This window comes from Chlorocebus sabaeus, chromosome 6, assembly GCF_047675955.1.
Source record: "Chlorocebus sabaeus isolate Y175 chromosome 6, mChlSab1.0.hap1, whole genome shotgun sequence".
NCBI lineage: Eukaryota > Metazoa > Chordata > Mammalia > Primates > Cercopithecidae > Chlorocebus > Chlorocebus sabaeus.
This window is the reverse complement of record NC_132909.1, coordinates 54,863,629-54,872,674: the sequence shown is the minus strand read 5'-3', so window position 1 is coordinate 54,872,674 and position 9,046 is coordinate 54,863,629.

The window sequence follows — 9,046 nt, the reverse complement described above, 5'->3', positions numbered from 1 at the left end:
GGGGTTGAGGCTTGAACCCAGACAGTCTCACTCCACAGTGCATACTGTTAACCAAAGAGTGAAACAGTATCAAAGAGGAAAGAAAAGATCCATAGCAGCTTTATTTAGAATGATCTGAAATTGGAATAAACCCTGTGCCCACCAGCAGGTGAATGATAAAAAATATAATGGCATATTTAGAGATTGGAATACTATACAGCAATGAAAAAGCTAAGTACTGATACATTTAATAACATAGATAAATCTCACAAAACAGGAAAAGGACCAAGACAGAGTGAGTACACACTGTAAGATTTGATTTTATGTGAATTTCGAGAACAGGCAGAACTAACCTTTGAAGGAGACTCAGAATGGGAATTATCAGGAAGGAACCAGTGGAGATTGACAATGGAGTTTCTGTATGCTGGAAATGTTCTATATTTTGATCATAGAGATGTGCATCTACCACATATGTGTTAAACCTCAATGTAAAGATGGAAAATACCTATATGTATCATAATCAAATCATGGTTTTGACCTGATCTTTACTTTGTGTTCTTAAAATGTTTTAATTTTATAATAATTTTGGGTTTATAGCGAAGTTGCAAATGTAGGAAAGAGATTTCCCATACGTAAATTCCTAACCTCGGGATCCCCAGTGTGAACCCAGTTTCTCCTAATGGTAACATTTCACATGGTAATGAGGTAGGAAACTGGTAGAACTTGTTTTCTGGCCACAACCCTGCAGACCTACACAGAATCTGGTCCAGACGAGATGATGTGAAGAAACCAGCAGGAACCAGCAGATGGCAACAAAAGCAATCCCTGGCTGCCTCATTGCTCGTGGGTATAAGATGCTCCCACCAGTGCCCTGACTATTTACCAATGCCATGGCAGCGACCCAGAAGTTACCACCTCTTTCCACGGAAACAACCTGGATGTTGCCGCCCTTTTCCTAGAAACTTCTAAAGAAACTGCCCCTCAATTTGCATTGACCCACCCCTTAACTGACATATAACTGAAAGTGAGTTGACATGAGTATAACTACAGTTGCCAAGAGCTTGTATGTTGTTGACTCTGGGTGCACTGCCTATGAGTTAGCCCTGCTTCACAGGGAGCAGTACCATTACATAAAAAATCTCTGTCTAAGGCCAGGTGCGGTGGCTCATGCCTGTAATCCTAGCACTTTGGGAGGCTGAGGTGGGCGGATCACAAGGTCAGGAGTTCGAGACCCTCCTGGCTACATGGTGAAACTCCATCTCTATTAAAAATACAAAAAAATTAGCCAGGTGTGGCACGTGTCTGTAGTCCCAGGTACTCGGGGGGCTGAGGCGGAAGAATTGCTTGAACCTGGGAGGCTGAGGTTGCAGTGAGCTGAGACTGCAACACTGCACTCCAGCCTGGGCGACAGAGTGAGATTCTATCTCAAAAACAAACAAACAAACAAGAAAACGGTGGCTCACACCTGTAATCCCAGCACTTTGGGAGGCCAAGGCGGGCACCTGAGGTCAGGAGTTCGAGACCAGCCTGACCAACATGGAGAAACCCCATCTCTACTAAAAATACAGAATTAGCCGGGCATGGTGGCTAAAACCTGTAATCCCAGCCACTGGGGAGGCTGAGGCAGTAGAATCGCTTGAACCTAGGAGGCAGAGGTTGTGGTGAGCCAAGGTTGTGCCATTGCACTCCAATTTGGGCTACAGAGGGAGACTCTATCTCAAATAATAACAATAATAATAATAATAATAATAATAATAATAAACCAAATAAACAATTTAAAGTAAAAAACCTACATAAGTATCGCAATAGATCAAATTAAAGTGTTCAATAAAACTCAACAGTGACTCGTGATTTACATTTTTAAAAGTCTTAGTCAACTAAGAGTAAAAGGAAATATCTTTTTTTTTTTTTTTTTTTTTTTTTTGCGACGGAGTCTCGCTCTGTCCAGGCTGGGGTGCAGTGGTGCGATCTCAGCTCACTGCAAGCTCCGCCTCCTGAGTTCATGCCATTCTCCCGCCTCAGCCTCCCAAGTAGCTGGGACTACAGGCACCCACTGCCATGCCCAGCTAATTTTTTGTATTTTTTAGTAGAGACGGGGTTTCACCTTGTTAGCCAGGATGGTCTCGATCTCCTGACCTCATGATCTGCCCACCTCGGCCTCCCAAAGTGCTGGGATTACAGGCATGAGCCACCACGCCCAGCCTATTGTACACTTTATTTCTATTATTATTGCATTGTAATATATAAGGAAATAATTATACAGATCACCATCATGTAGAATCGGTGGGAGCCCGGAGCTTGTTTTCTTGCAAATAGACGGTCCCATCTGGGGGTGATGAGAGACAGTGACAGATCATCAGGCATTAGATTTTCATAAGCAGTGTGCAACCTAGATCCCTCATATGCACAGTGCACAATAGGGTTCCCACTCCTATGAGAATCTAATGCCACCGCTGATCCAACAGGAGGCAGTGCTCAGGCAGTAATGCAAGCAATGGGGAGCAGCTGTAAATACAGATGAAGCTTCACTTGCTCGCCCTCCATTCACCTCGTGCTGTGCAGACTGGTTCCTAAGATGCCATGGAGCAGTACTGGTTTGTGGCCCAGGGGACAGGGACCCCCATTCTACATCATCTCCCAGAGGCTCCCAGAGAAACTGAGTCCCAGTTGCCTACATGGGTCATAAGCTTGTCCATGCCTGTAAATTGGCTTCCTTCCTTTTCCTACCTGCCCCTCTTCACTTTCCTCCTTGTCTTCTGGTACTTCTTGGAAGTCCCTCCCAGATAAACAACTTGTATCAAAATTCTCGTCACAGGATTTGTCCCTGGCGAAACTCAAGCCAAACTTATAGTATGTTTTGATACCTGTCAGTCATGGTTCTTCTCCATCAAAATGTTCTCAGCTATTCTTGTGCAATTTCTTTTTTTAGATGATTTTTACATGACTCTTGCTTTAAAGGTTTTACTTTACTTTTTGAATAAGTCATGTGTGCACCTGGAACCAAAACCCATCAGTCTCTACAGTGATAATGAAAGCTGGTTCCCAGCCGGGCACAGTGGCTCACGCCTGTAATCCCAGCACTTAGGGAGACTGAGGCGGGTAAATCACCTGAGGTCAGGAGTTGGAGCCCAGCCTGGCCAACGTGGTGAAATCCCGTCTCTACTAAAAATACAGAAATTTGCTGGGCATGGTATCACGTGCCTGTAATCCCAGCTACTCAGGCGGCTGAGGCAGGAGAATCACTTGAGCCCGGGAGGAGGAGGTTGCAGTGAGCTGAGATCACGCCATTGCACTCTAGCCTGGGCGACAAGAGGGAAACTTGGTCTCAAAAAAAAAAAAAAAAAAAAAAGAGAGAAAAGAAAGAAAGCTGGCTTCCTCCCCATTCTCTGATCTGAAGAAGTTACTCTCCCTAGTTGCAACCTCTATATCATATTCCTGATAATCCACTTATCAAATTTGTTTTAAAATCTGTTTGGCAATCCTTCAATAGAATTTTGAAAATCTCTTTGTGAGTAGGTGGAGCACAGAGGATTTTTAGGGCAGGCAGGGAAACGACCCTGTATGATACTGCAACATCGTTACACATTTGTTCAAAGCATAGAATGTACAACGCCAAGAGTAAACTCTGATGTAAACTGCAGACTCTGGGTCGCAATGGTTTGTCAGTACAGGCTCATCCATTGTAACAGTGCACCACCCACTCTGGTGGCGGATGCTGCATAAAGGATGTTAACAGTGATACAAGCAAGTTGCTCAGCTATTACCTCATGTTGGTGCTCTCCAAAGCTCAGCCCTACCCAAGAAAATCTTATGCGTCAGTATCTAATTTTGGGGGACAATTGGCAGAAATGTCCATCAAGGCGAATGTTTTGGGGAAAACGTCAAATGTAAGCAAACCACCGTGGCGTGCTGCAAGTGTTTTAACAGCCAGCTCTCAGGAGAGAAACTATCAGTACTTTCGGAAAACTTAAAGGCCGGGAGAGAATGGAATGATATATTCAGAGTGCTGAAAGAAACAAACTGTCAGGCTGCTATAATCCTTTGCAGTGAGTCACTCAGTCCAGCTCCACTCAAAGGAGTGTAAAAATGTGTGAACATATGTTAAAACCGCCATGCTAATTAGTAAGTATTTGAGGGGGAGGTGAAACTTGGAGGTTATGGATCTGCAGCATCTCGGCTCTTGCCTCATCAGAGGAAAGAATTCATCTAAGAGGAATAAGGCAGAAAGCGAGACTGAGGCAAGTTTTAGTGAAGGAGTGAAAGTGTATCAAAAAGTTTTAGAACAGAACAACAGGAAGTAAAGTACACTTAGAAGAGGGCCACCCAGGCAACTTGAGAGATTGAGGTGCTCAGTGCAACCACTGACTTGGGGTTTAATATGTTGGCATGCTCTGGAGTTTCACGTCTCTTCTCCCCTGATTCTTTGTTGTTGAGGTGGAATTTTGTTCTTGTCACCCAGGCTGGAGTGCAATGGCACAGTCTCGGCTCACTGCAGCCTCTGCCTCCCGGGTTCAAGTGATTCTCCTGCCTCAGCCTCCCAAGTAGCTGGGATTCCAGGCATCTGCCACCACGCCTGGCTAATTTTTTTGTATTTTTAGTAGAGACGGGGTTTCATCGTGTTGGCCAGGCTGGTCTCAAACTCCTGACCTCAGGTGATCCACCCGCCTCGGCCTCCCAAAGTGCTGGGATTACAGGCGTGAGCCACTACGTCTGGCTTCCTCTGATTCTTTCACTGGGGTTGGGTGTCTGCATGTGCAGTGGCCTGCCAGCCCTTGCGGGGGTCCACGTGAGCCGTCTATTTACTGAAGTTGTGCACGTACTTATTTGAGGCGTTTTTCCCCTACCAATCAAGTGGTCCTAGAGGAAGGTCATATACCAAGTAAACCCCACCCACCAGGTGCGGCGGCTCACGCCTGTAATCCCAGCACTTCGGGAGGCCAAGGTGGGTGGATCACTGAGGTCAGGAGTTCGAGACCAGCCTGGCCAGCATGGCGAAACCCCGTCTCTACCAAAAATACAAAAATTAGCAGGGCAAGGTGACACGCGCCTGTAGTCCCGGCTACATGGGATGCTGAGGCGCGAGAATCGCTTGAACCCAGGAGGCAGAGGTTGCAGTGAGCTGAGACTGCACCACTGCACTCCAGCCTGGGAAACAGGGCAAGACTCTGTCTAAAAACAAACAAAACCTCTACCGATTGCCTCTTGGTGCGCATGCTTGAGCTGACTTGCCCAACTCCTGAGATCTTATGGGGAAGCTGCCAATCACCCGCTCCAGATGTTTTCTGTCTATTGGGAGCCTGCCTTTCCCTAGGACCAGCTGCAACCAATTATTATTTTAGCAAAATGGTTTAACAACCACCTGATCATCACCTTGTAGCAGGGGGGTTCTCCGGTCCTGCTCATGTCTGCCTAACCACCTACTCCCTACTCTAAATGGGGAGACGGGTAGGGAGAGGACATGGAATATTTAGCAACTCTCCGCACCCTCCACCCAATCTGCACGAACCTAAAACTTCTCTAACAAATGAAGTCAATTTGTAAAATATATGGGTCTTCCTTGGATAATAATTCCAACTAACAAACGTAGAAGGAATGAAGGAACTAGGAAATCGCCATTAATTGCTGCGTGCAAGATCCAAAGCCGAATGCTCTCATAAATGGAAGAGACTGGAAAGAGAAACAGGATATCAGCCTAACCTTAAAGTATCACCTCCCCCTCAAATACTTGCTAATTAGCATGGTGGTTTTAACATATATTCACACTTTTCTTTTTTTTTTTTTTTTTTTTGAGACGGAGTCTCACTCTGTCACCCAGGCTGGAGTGCAGTGGCACAATCTCGGCTCGCTGCAACCTCCACCCCTCCAGGTTTAAGCAATTCTCTGCCTCAGCCTCTGGAGTAGCTGGGATTACAGGTGCCCGCCACCACGCCCGGCTAATTTTTTTGTAGTTTTAGTAGAGACGGGGTTTCACCATCTTGGCCAGGCTGATCTTGAACTCCTGACCTCGTGATCCACCCGCCTCGGCCTCCCAAAGTGCTGGGATTACAGGCGTGAGCCACCGCACCCGGCCATGTTCACATATTTTTATACTCCTTTGAGTGGTGCTGGACTTAGTGACTCACTGCAAAGGATTACAGCAGTATCATTCACCTTGATAGACATTTCCCCCAATTGCCCCCCCAAATTAGAGACCAATGCATAAGATTTTGTTGGGCAGGGGGCGGGGGCGGGGGCGGTGACTCACGCCTGTAATCCCAGCACTTTGGGAGGCTGAGGTGGGCGGATCACTTGAGGCCAGAAGTTTGAGACCAGCCTGGCCAACATAGTGAAACCTCGTCTCTACTAAAAATACAAATTACAGGCGTGGTGGTGGGCGCCTGTAATTCTAGCTACTCAGGAGGTTGAGGCAGGAGAATCACTTGAACCCGAGAGGCAGAGGTTGCAGCGAGAAGCGATCATGCAACACTCCAGCCCGGGCGACAGTGTGAGACTCCGTCTCAAAAAAAAAAAAAAAAAAAAAAAAAAAGATATTGTTGGGAAGGGCTGAGCTTTGGAGAGCGCCAAGACATGGTGATAGCTGAGACTCTTTGTGGCCCTCAAAGAAATAGTTTTCTTCCCCTCAGGAGCAATGTCAACCCTGTTAAGGCAAAGAAGAGAGTATGGAAAGACAAAAAGAGTGATTCTGTAGTAAAGAAACCTGGCAGATACCACCTTAACCAGGGCTAGCATTGTCAATAAAACGCATGTTCACATGGATATCATACACACACCCCATAGGATGTGTCTAGAAGGGCACCTAGCCTTTGTGATATTCTTTTTTCTTTTAGATGGAGTCTTGCTCTGTCACCCAGGCTGGAGTACAGTGGCTCGATCTTAGCTCTCACTGCAACCTCCACCACCCAGGTTCAAGTGATTCTCCAGCCTCAGCCTCCCAAGCAGCTGGGATTACAGGCGTGCGCCACCACGCTTGGGTAATTTTGTATTTTTAGTAGAGACGGGTTTTCACCATGTTGGCTGGGCTGGTCTCAAACTCCTGACCTCAGGAGATCTGCCTGCCTTGACCTCCCGAAGTGTTGGGATTACAGGCATGAGCCACTGCACCCAGCCTGTGATACTCTTAACTCCAAACTAACAACCTCCCTCTAACTACTGGACAACACTAGAAAAATCCAAATCAAGGACCAGTCAACACATACCTGATGAATACTCTTCAAATCTGTCAATATCACGAAAGACAAGAAACCTGTCAGCCTTTGCAGGAGATGAAGGAGAAGTGATGACTGGATTGTGTCTCCTAGCAAATTCATACGTTGAAGTCCCAACCCCCAGTACCTCAAAATGTACTTGTATTCGGAAATAGGGTCTTTGTAGAGATGACTAAGTTAAAATGAGTGGGTTCCAACCCAATATGACTGGTGTCCTTTTTTTTTTTTTTTTTTTTTTTTTTTGAGACAGGGTCTTGCTCTGGCGCCCAGACTAGAGTGCAGTGGCATGATCTCAGCTCGCTGCAACCTCCACCTCCAGAGTTCAAGCGATCTTCCTGCCTCAGCCTCCTGCGTAGCTGGGATTACAGGCGTGTACTCCATGCCCAGCTAATTTTTGCACTTTTTTAGTACATGTTGATCTCAATCTCCTGACCTCAATTGATCCTGCCGCCTCGGCCTCCCAAAGTACTGGGATTACAGGCATGAGGCACTGTGCCTGGCCTATGACAAGTGTCCTTCTAAAACGGGGAAATATGGACACAGACACGCATCGAGGGAAGACAGCTGAAGACACAGGGAGGAGGGGCCAGACATAAACCAAGAAGAGATGCCTGCAGTAGATCCCTCCCCCACAGCCCAGAAGGAAGCAACCCTGCCGACACATTGATCCTGGACTTCCAGCCTCTAGAGCTGGGAAAGAATGGATTTCTGTTATTTAAGCCCCCTCTGCCCAGCCAGCGGTGCTCAGTTACTGCAGCCAGGGCAAACTCGTCACTGCCTGAATGCAGGGTGGGATCCTGGATGAGATCTTGCCACAGAAAAAGGACATCCGTGGAAAAACTAGTGAAATCCGAATGAGGTCTGTAGTTTTCAGTTCAGAGTATTGCTCCAATATTAATTTCTTCATTTTGACATACGTACAATGGTAATGCAAGATGTTAACGTCGGCCGGTTGCAGTGGCTCATGCCCATAATCCCAGCACTTTGGGAGGCCAAGGTAGGTGGATTACCTGACATCAGGAGTTCGAGACCAGCCTGGTCAATATGGTGAAACCCTGTCTCTACTAAAAATACAAACATTAGCCGGGCATGGTGGCACCCGCCTGTAATCCCAGCTACTCAGGAGGCTGAGGCAGGAGAATCACTTGAACCCAGGAGGCGGATGTTGCAGTAAGCCGAGATCGCATCACTGCCCTCCAGCCTGGGTGACAGAACGAGACTTCACTTCAAAAAAAAAAAAAAAAAAAAAAAGATGTTCACATTAAAGAAAGCTGGGCAAAAGATATAGAGAAGGCTCTGTACTATCTTTGCAACTTATCTGTAATCTAAAATGATTGCAAAGTAAAAAGTTTGAAAAAAGACTTTAAAAACCTCTTTAGAATTCCACTCTTCAGGATTCCACTTATATTTATCTGAGCTACCCAGATAAATTTATAATGAAAGGAAGTAGAGGCCAGGCGCAGTGGCTCACGCCTATAATCCCAGCACTTTGGGAAGCCGAAGTGGGTGGATCACGAGGTCAGGAGTTCGAGACCAGCTTGGCCAACATGGTAAAATCCCATCTCTACTAAAACTACAAAACTTAGCAGGTCATGGTGGCAGGCACCTGTAATCCCAGCAACTCAGGAGACTGAGGCAGGAGAATAGTTTGAACCCAGGAGGTGGAGGTTGCAGTGAGCCAAGATCATGCCATTGCACTCCAGCCTGGGCAACAGGACAAGACTCCATCTCAGAAAGAAAGGAAGGAAGGAAGGAAGGAGGGAAGGAGGGAAGGAGGGAAGGAGGGAGGGAGGGAGGGAGGAAGGGAGGGAGGGAGGAAAGAAAGCAAGCAGAATGGTGGTTACCAGGGGCTGGGGAGAAAA